The 8981-nt window shown below is 35.2% G+C and overlaps 1 long non-coding RNA gene across 3 annotated transcripts; it reads right to left on the reverse strand.

The window, feature by feature from the left end:
- Positions 1-564: 564 nt before the first annotated feature.
- On the reverse strand, positions 565-4942 carry LOC148789291 (uncharacterized). 3 transcript variants are annotated; one of them, XR_016063259.1, is made up of 7 exons: positions 4806-4942; positions 4633-4714; positions 4076-4158; positions 3883-3965; positions 3690-3745; positions 3552-3596; positions 565-785 (listed from the first exon to the last, which is right to left on the reverse strand). It is a non-coding gene; the product is annotated as an uncharacterized LOC148789291 (long non-coding RNA). The 3 variants fall into 3 exon arrangements; XR_016063257.1 differs by lacking the exon at positions 3552-3596; XR_016063258.1 differs by having other exon boundaries at positions 3552-3745.
- Between the last annotated feature and the right edge of the window lie 4039 nt (positions 4943-8981).

The following is an 8981-nucleotide window of genomic DNA, read 5'->3' on the forward strand; positions in this document are numbered from 1 at the left end:
AAGACAGAAAGAAAAAGTAACTAGTATGTTTGTTCTGTTAAGTATGATGTTGCTTGTTGTATCTGTCTTAAAAACAAATAAAACTGAATTGTGGCTTGATGTTTTGATCAGTATCTAAGTCAGTTAAAATAGTTTGCTTGAGACATTTTGAAAGCAATTAATGTACTCGTATTATATTTTATTTGAGAAATAATTGTCCGTTATTACTCGATATTGTTGATTGGCTTGCTTTATTTGGTCCTTTAGTTGCTTGAGTTCAACAATATACCTTCCATGTGGTTAACTCAGCCATAATGGAATCAACTGCGTATGGAAGGTGCTTGAATTACAACTTTCAATAATGAAGCTTCTAGTACAAGCTGCGAATTGAGAAGCATTGCTATGAAGTGAACATATATTGGAACACAAGTGCTCTTTTGGAAGGACTAAAACTGTTTTAAGTATCTCAATCCACATGGTTATTATTGTTCTATCTGCATAAATAAGATTCTAATTAGGGTGTTGCGTGGTATTAAAAATTGAAGGAATTGCAATAGATAATTTAATAAAAAATAAAAAGAGGACTATAAAACAATAGGCATTTTTCACTAAAAACCCAAGTACTACAAATAGAGTATTCTTATTTACAATAAGGCTAGATTTATTCTTAAGCTAATGGCTGTCGATGTCTTGAAGAAACCGCAAGGCTCATACTTGGAAATACTTCAGCCCGATAGACATGCAAGCTAGTGTGTCATTGTGAATGGATGCAAGTCGACAACTGTATCATCTTCACTAGCATTAACCTGCACAGAATCAACAATATTAGTATCATTTAAAGATATGTAAGATCAAAATCTATCTATACTCGTCAATTACAATTGACGGCTCTAGAATTTATATTTGGTTTCTAAATTCATGCTTGCCTAAATAACATCATCTTGCTAAAAATGATTTGAGAATTTAAAGATTGAAGTAGAATATTCAAACACTCAATCGTTTCACATTAACCACTAAAAGCAATGTGTTCTTTGACACTATCTAGAACCGCATGACAACCTATGTATCTATCTCTTCCTCTCTACCATTTATCTAACCAAAGACGCAACCTTTGTCCGTATCTAGTTATTCTCCACCGTCTTCCCCGATATTTTAAATTTCAAGAAGGATTGAAACCATTGAATTTTTTTCTTTGTCTACTTCAAAGCAAAAAATGTATGTGAGTTCTATGAAACCTTCACATTCTCAACATTCTAACTTGGAAGTAATAGGATTATAAATTTTGAGGCCAGTTTCAAATGTGACGAATGCAGGGTAGTTAGGAGTTGCCGCCTAAAGGGGAGATAATTCTCCACAATTTTTGCAAATTTATTCTCAACTTATTCATTATGTTAGGTTTTATCCCATTTGCCTTTTCAAAACCTTTTGTTGGTCATACATTTAAGACTTTTGTACAAATCATACAAAAACACCATATTTGTCCACATCGACATCCAAACTTTGTAGGTGGATCACAGCAAAATTTGTTGAAAAATCGCTACTACGCAACCACAAATTAGTTTATTTTTGAACTTCGGAAATAAAATATCATATACTACACTGTAAAACGGTTGTCTAGATGCCAATCTCAATGTTTATTTTTTAATTACCTGTGCGCCTATCATCTTAAAAGATTTTTTTAAGTATTATGAAATCAATTATTTATCACAACAGAAAAGAGTTAATTATACACTTTTTTGAAAGTCTAAAGAAAAAATTATCCTTTTGTTCAAAAGTAATAAACCGAATGCACTTGAAACTTCAAAGTTTTCCCAAGAATACAAAAACTGCTTTTAAAAAAATGACAATAAAATCAATTAACAATTTTCTCTTAAAATGAAAACACTTGACTTTTTTATGCACCACAAACCAGTAAATTTATATACTTGTTAAACTACACAAAATATTCAGACTTTGCAATTTTATTTAGAGAAATTAGTACACTTGATGCTGATTTTAAAAACATACGTTGCAACAGAAAACACTTGATAAGAGAAATCAAATCTTAGCAAAAGAAAAAACAACAAATTTTTTAAAAATACACTATAGTTAGTTCCTCATAAAAACGAAAAAAAATTTCTCATATCTAGTATTATTTCATTTACCAAACATTTTGTTCATTAAAAAGCATTTATCAAATCTTGAAGTTATGTAACAATATTCACGAAATCTTCTTGAAAAGAAAAAAAAAAAGAAACAAAGAAAAGCAAATTTAATTGGCATCTAGACAACCGCTCTACGCTTAGCATAGTATTTAATTTCCCAAAGTGCACAAATAAAACAACTCATAGTTGGATAATATAGATTTTTCGACATTTTTTCTATGATACATCTGCAAATATAAGATGTTAACATGGACCAACATGATTTCTGTAAATTCATACAATTATTTTAAATGTATAACAACAAAAAATTTCAGAGCAAGCTTATGAGAAAAACCCAACACGACGAATTAATCAAGAATAAATTTACAAAAAAGGGAAAATTTGTTCTCCAATTTAGGTCTCAACTCTATCCTTGCAGTCGTTCACATTTCAACAACCTCAAACAATTTCAATCCTATTCTTTCCGAGTCAAAATGATGGTCACGTGAGTTTTACAAAGAAATCAACACACAAAATTTGGATTTGAAGTTTCAAAGCATAAAGTCAATGGTTTCAGCCTCCTTGATTTCAAAATATGGGAGAAAAGTCGGCAAGGAAGAACCGATAAGGACATTGGTTACTTTCAGTTAGAAATTCAAAGAGAGGAATATGAAGATACACAAGTTAACATTAAGTTCTAAAATATCATCAAAAAACACACTTTTAGCGGCCGAAATGTGTCCCAATTGAGTGTTTAATTCTTACTCAACCCTTTTGATTCTCAAATAATTTTTAACAATATGAAGGTATCCGGCAACACAGAATCTGCAAACCAAATCCAAATTCTAGCGCCCCCAACCGTTAATAAACGAGTACACATTACTAACTAATATGCTTCACTTGTAGAGTTAAATATAAACACACTACAGTCTTAGGCCAGCATTTTAAACTGCATAATACAACGCAATTTTAATGGCACTAGCAAGAGATATACAATGACAATATTGCTAACAATGAAGCTTGCAAATAAAATAATTGCTAATAGATGATAAGACATCTCTATCAAATAAGTCATTTCTCCTTGTACTTTGCATTAAGACAGAACTAGGAAGAAACCAAGATAGCAAAGAAAACAACATAGATACATAACTGTGGCATTCCCCAATTCAAAGGCATAATATGCAACAGATATTTCATAACCACGATACCTTTCTAGATGCAGTTGAGAGTTCATATTCTGGTTGGCCCATCAGTTGGGCAAGTACTGATTGGTTTAAGAAGTTTGATCACAGTCCAACCAGAAATTTTAAGTTGAGTTCAAATTGGAATAACAGAGAGTGGATGGCTGGCACTTAAATTTCAGTTAATAACATATATGCATTATGACAGGAGATAGGAGAAATTGACTGCTAACAGAGATAATAATAGTTAAACAAAGTAGTAACTTACTGCTCCTAGAGTAGTAGAGTCCGAGTTGCCGATCAAAGCCTAAACCTTTCCAAACCAAAGTGCTAGTAAAGGAAAGACCACAAGCAAGTAATTGCAGAAAATTTGCGAAAACATCGCTAACCTCTCACACAGACTTACCAAATCAAGGTCAATAGTCTGATGGCTTCCAGTCTCAAGTCTGGTTGCCACTTCATCTGTATCAGCCACCAGACGAGAATCCGCAGTGAAAGCATGCAAATGTGATTAAATTCCATTATAAGAAGGGAAAGACCACTAGCAACTAATTGCAGAAAATTTGCGAAAACATCGCTAACCTCTCACACATACTTACCAAATCAAGGCCAATAGTCTAATGGCTTCCAGTCTCAAGTTTAGATTCCACTTCACCTGTATCAGCCACCAGATGGGAATCCGCTGTGAAAGCATGCAAATGTGATTAAATTCCATTATAAGAAGGGAGAGACCACTAGGAACTAATTGCAGAAAATTTGCAAAAACATCGCTAACCTCTCAAACAGACTTACCAAATCAAGGTCAATAGTTTGATGGCTTCCACTCTCAGGTTTGGTTTCTACTTCATCTGTATCAGCCACCAGATGGGAATCCGCTGAGAAAGCATGCAAATGTGATTAAATTCCATTATAAGAAGGGACAGACCACCAAATCAAACCCAAAAAGACAAAGAAAGACTGGATAAGCATATGGCTAAGCAAAATGACAGAAGAAAAAAAATCTAAAAACATTGAGAATGTGGAAAACACGAGGGAGGTCTGATTGTAGAAACGTGCCTTGAAAGAAAGAAAACCAAAACCTTGAAACAATTTTAGCCAAAACCTTCCAAGAAAAAAAATAAATTCAAGAATAAACAAGAAACCGTGTAATCAAGAAGTACCTAAAGATAAACAAGATACTGTGTAATCAAGATTGTGAGTGCAGGCAATATGTATAAATGCAATTCCTGGACAAATGGCATGAATCTTGAGCAAGAGCGGATTGAACAAATGTTTTATGCAATGGGAAAATTGTGTGAACTCATGCTTCCTGAACTAATTATAAAACAACCCTTGCAAAAGCAAAGTACCTTTTTAGGTAATTATCCAAGAAATTCAAGAGAACCCATGCAGTAGTTGAATTTCACGAACCTTGAAACAATTAGCCAAAACCTTCCAAGAAAAAAAAATACAAGAATAAACAAGAAATCGTGTAATAAGAAGTACCTAAAGATAAACAATAAACCGCGTAATCAAGAAGTACCTGAAGATCGAGGCCTGAGGGCGGTCGCAGCACGAGAACGGCGGAGGTGGCTGCCTGAGAATGCGCCGCCATTAGAGCAGAAGCTTTTCTCCTGCACTCTCTCGATTTTGCACTCTCTCCATTTCTTTATGTTTGTGTTGAAAATTCTCTTACATAGTGTTGTATATAAAGTGGGCTGGGGCCTATCTCCAACGCCAGTTGGGCCGCTTCAAGCTCCAACGGTAAAAAAATTATTTTTTATTTTTACTTTAATTTCTAATGATAACACAATTAATTCATTTGCTTGAAAATTTAAATTATTACCCAATTGAAAAATGACCGAATAATAACTATGGAATATAAATGTGACGTCCGTAGAATTTTTCATGTAATTGGGAGACTAATTGGTAATCATTAGAAATCTAGATGTAATTAGTAAATAAATTATAGATTGAATTTGGGATATAATAAAACTTGAACGGATTAAATTGGAGTTCGTAATAATATTTGAAAGCAAATTATATTAATTAGAAAATTAGAAAGGACGTAATGGGTATTTTGAGAAAAGTTTAATTAAATATATAAAATAATAATAATAATATTATGTATATAATAATATAATATACATATATATATAAAGTGAAGAGAGAGAGAGAGAGTTGTAAGTGTGAGGCGGTGGGCTTTTTGTTCTTTCTCATTATAAAATAAAACACATACACATTTTATACAAGCAAACACATATTCTAAACACACATACACCGACGCACATACATTGTGGAAACAGAGGTACGGAATTTTAGATTTTAATCTTTAATAATTTATATAATTATATTATTTAATTAGTCCGTTTATTAAATGTTGATTATATTGAGCGGTGAACTATTTAATCGGAGTGTTTTATGATTTTGGCTATTTATATTAGTGTCAAATTAAATATCACAATTGCTATAAAAATGATATAGTTGGGTAATTAAATATTAGATTTGTTAGATTTAATTATCCTTATAGTTAGTTTATACAATCCCATCGGAATGGTTAACCAAATATGTAATTCTATGTATTGTTGCTTAATTAAATTGTATAGCAACGGTAAATTGACAGAAAATTCATAGAAATACTTCGGATGTTATATTTTAGAAATATTATGTTATTAATTAGGGAAAGGAGGTTTCAGTGGTAATATAATTTACGAATGTTATTAAAAATGATAGTTATAAATACATAATGGGTTTAATTAAGTGAATTCTTATGAATTATTTGGTAAATTAAATATATTGATTATACGTATTATAATTTATTATAGGACGTGACGACAAGATAGAGAGTTGAGCAGTCCCTCGTGAATCGAAGTATTTTGGGGATTTACGGTAAGTATAGCTAATTGGATTTATATATATATATATTTATATGTGTAGTATTGTATAAAATATATATATTGGTTTCTTGGATGCGAACGTGGATTTGGCTTTATATTATTATACGTGGCTTTCGTATATTGATTGTTTACATAATTAGTTGTGGATTATTTGAATATCGGTGAAATTGTTACTATGTGGTATGTGATGGTAATGTGGAGGTATGCGGGATATGATTATGTGATAATCATATAATTGATTGTTGATGAAATCTAATTGGGAGTTGTTGTTGAGGAAGTGATTATTATAAAGAAAAGAATGATGATTGTGAATTGAAATAAAAGATGATGCTTACCTAGTTGGAAACACAGTCAATGGTTTATGAAAATGTGATTGATATTGAGATATGAAAAATATGTGAATTAAGCTAGGTACCATGGCGCGTAGGGTACCGGGGTATTCCGGGGCAGCAGGGGATATCCTGTGCTTGTTAGCTACACACTGGGGTGGTGTGGGGGTACCATGTTTGTTGTGATGTCCTGTGCTATATTGCTACACAGCTGAAGTAAAAGAGTGTGGGGATATCACACAACGGGTATCCTGTGCTGTATATGATATGATGATGGCCGGCGAAACCATTGACTGATGTACTCCAGTTAGAGTAAGTGGGGCCCTTAACTAATAAATGATAACGAATGAATATTTTGTCGTGGATTGATTTACAGCTGTGAGTATGTATTGTTGCTTATATTTGATGTTGCGGTATGACGAATGACTGTTGTCGGTATGACTGCATGTACGTGAATCTTTGTTTGTGTATATATATATAAACTGATCAGCTATACTTATTGAGTAGGCAGCTCATTCCTTGCCACGTACTTTTCAGGAGATAGGTCATACTGACTAGCTACATTGACTTTGAGCAGTGCCGTCGCCTTTATTAAGTGGGTCAGCCGTGACTATTGAAGCCAAAGTTTTTGATTATTGGGTTGTAATACTCTGGTCTTTTGTCGGGATTTATTTTTAAAGTTGTGGTATGATTTTCTTGAGGTTATGAACACGAGAACATGTAGTGAGGGTAAATATGAATTTTTGGTGGTATCTAATACCTTTTGTGATATATAATATTATATTGATAAATTAGAATTTATTTTACTGGTTGAAAGAGAATTACTTATAGAATGAGTTCTGATTAAAGAAAGGATGAAATAGTGATAATTAGATGTAGCGAGTAGGGGGTGCTACATTGGGTGGTATCAGAGCAGGTCTACGTTTCTAGGGTAATGATTGTGAGATGTCTTTAATGATTGAATTGTTTAATGTAGGATGGCTTCTCAAGGTACACGTGCTGACCCAGTAGCTAATAGGGAAGAGTCAGCGGAGTCCGTAGAGGGCTCAGTGGCACCTGCAAGTGCAGGTGAGGTGGAAGTAGGTCGAGAGGGTGTTGGTGCTGAGGCTCCTATTCCTCCCGGTGGTGTTCCAGTGGTTGGATTACCACCAGAGTATGCACAGATATTTCAAATGGCTTTTCAGGCCCAAGCACAAGCACAAGCGCAGTTACTTGCACAGGCGCGCGCATCCACTCCAGTGCCAGCACCAGTAGTTCCTACCATTGATCGTAATTATGAAAGAATCAGAAAGATGGGGGCTACAGAATTTGAGGGTACACTAGACCCAGAGGTTGCTGAGAGATGGTGGGAAAAAGTCGAAGATGTGATGAACTTAATAAATTGCACTCCAGAGGATCGACTTAAGTATGTTGTTTCTTTGTTCGTGGGTAATGCCTTGATTTGGTGGAGGTCTGTAAAGAGGGGATATGAGCCAAGAGAAATAACTTGGGCTGAGTTTCAGAAAGAATTTGATGATAAATACAGACCCAAGATGTACCGAGACAAGAAGAGGATGGAGTTTCTGAATTTAGTGCAAGGGGATGATCAGACAGTGGCAGAATATGAACTCCGTTTTGCAGCACTAGCCAAATATGCACCAGAAGCAATTGCAACGCAGGAGGATCGTTGTTATCGTTTTGAACAGGGGCTACGACCGGAGATCAGAAAAGGCCTCGCAATCAGAATTACAAATTTTAAAACTCTTGTTGAATCGGCGGTTCGGATGGAAGAAGCAGTAATGGAGGACAAGAAGAAGGGGGAAGAGAAGAGGAAATCAACATATGCAATAGGGGAATCGAGTAGGTTGACCAAGAGGGAAACCGGTTGCTCATTCTCAGCGGGAAGTGGGAGTTTTACACGTGGTGGTCCCATTTTTCGAGGAAGTAGTGGACAGAGGTTCGGGGGATCCACGGGCTATAACAGAGGTTCATTCGAACGCAGCTCATTTGTTACGCCTTCTACTGGATCAGGAAGGGGATTTGGACCGAGTCATGGTCGAGGACCAATTTTTCCTCCGAGCTGTTCTGCCTGTGGAAGACAACATCAAGGGCCATGTTGGCGACGGGAGGATATATCGAAGATTTGTTATCGCTGTGGAGGTAGAGGACACATTGCCAGGAATTGTTCCAGTCAGACTATAAGCGGGGTTGAAAGTGTTACTAGCGGGACTCAGAGCCAAAGCTGTGTTGGGAGTAGTGACAGGGGAACTGGGAGAAGTAGAGGCAGAGGTAGAGGCGCGGGTAACAGAGATAGTAGCCACACTATTAGTAGCAGTATGAGGGGGCCTGGAGCACAAGGTACTCAGGGACAGACCCAGGCAAGGATATATAACATTACTAGAGAGGAAGCCCCAGCATCGAATGACGTGATATCAGGTACGATATTGTTATATGACATTGCGGCTTATGTTTTGATTGATCCTGGCTCTACACATTCATATATTTCATCCGAAT

Source organism: Sesamum indicum, linkage group LG2, assembly GCF_026168435.1.
Source record: "Sesamum indicum cultivar Baizhima isolate 11 linkage group LG2, ASM2616843v1, whole genome shotgun sequence".
NCBI lineage: Eukaryota > Viridiplantae > Streptophyta > Magnoliopsida > Lamiales > Pedaliaceae > Sesamum > Sesamum indicum.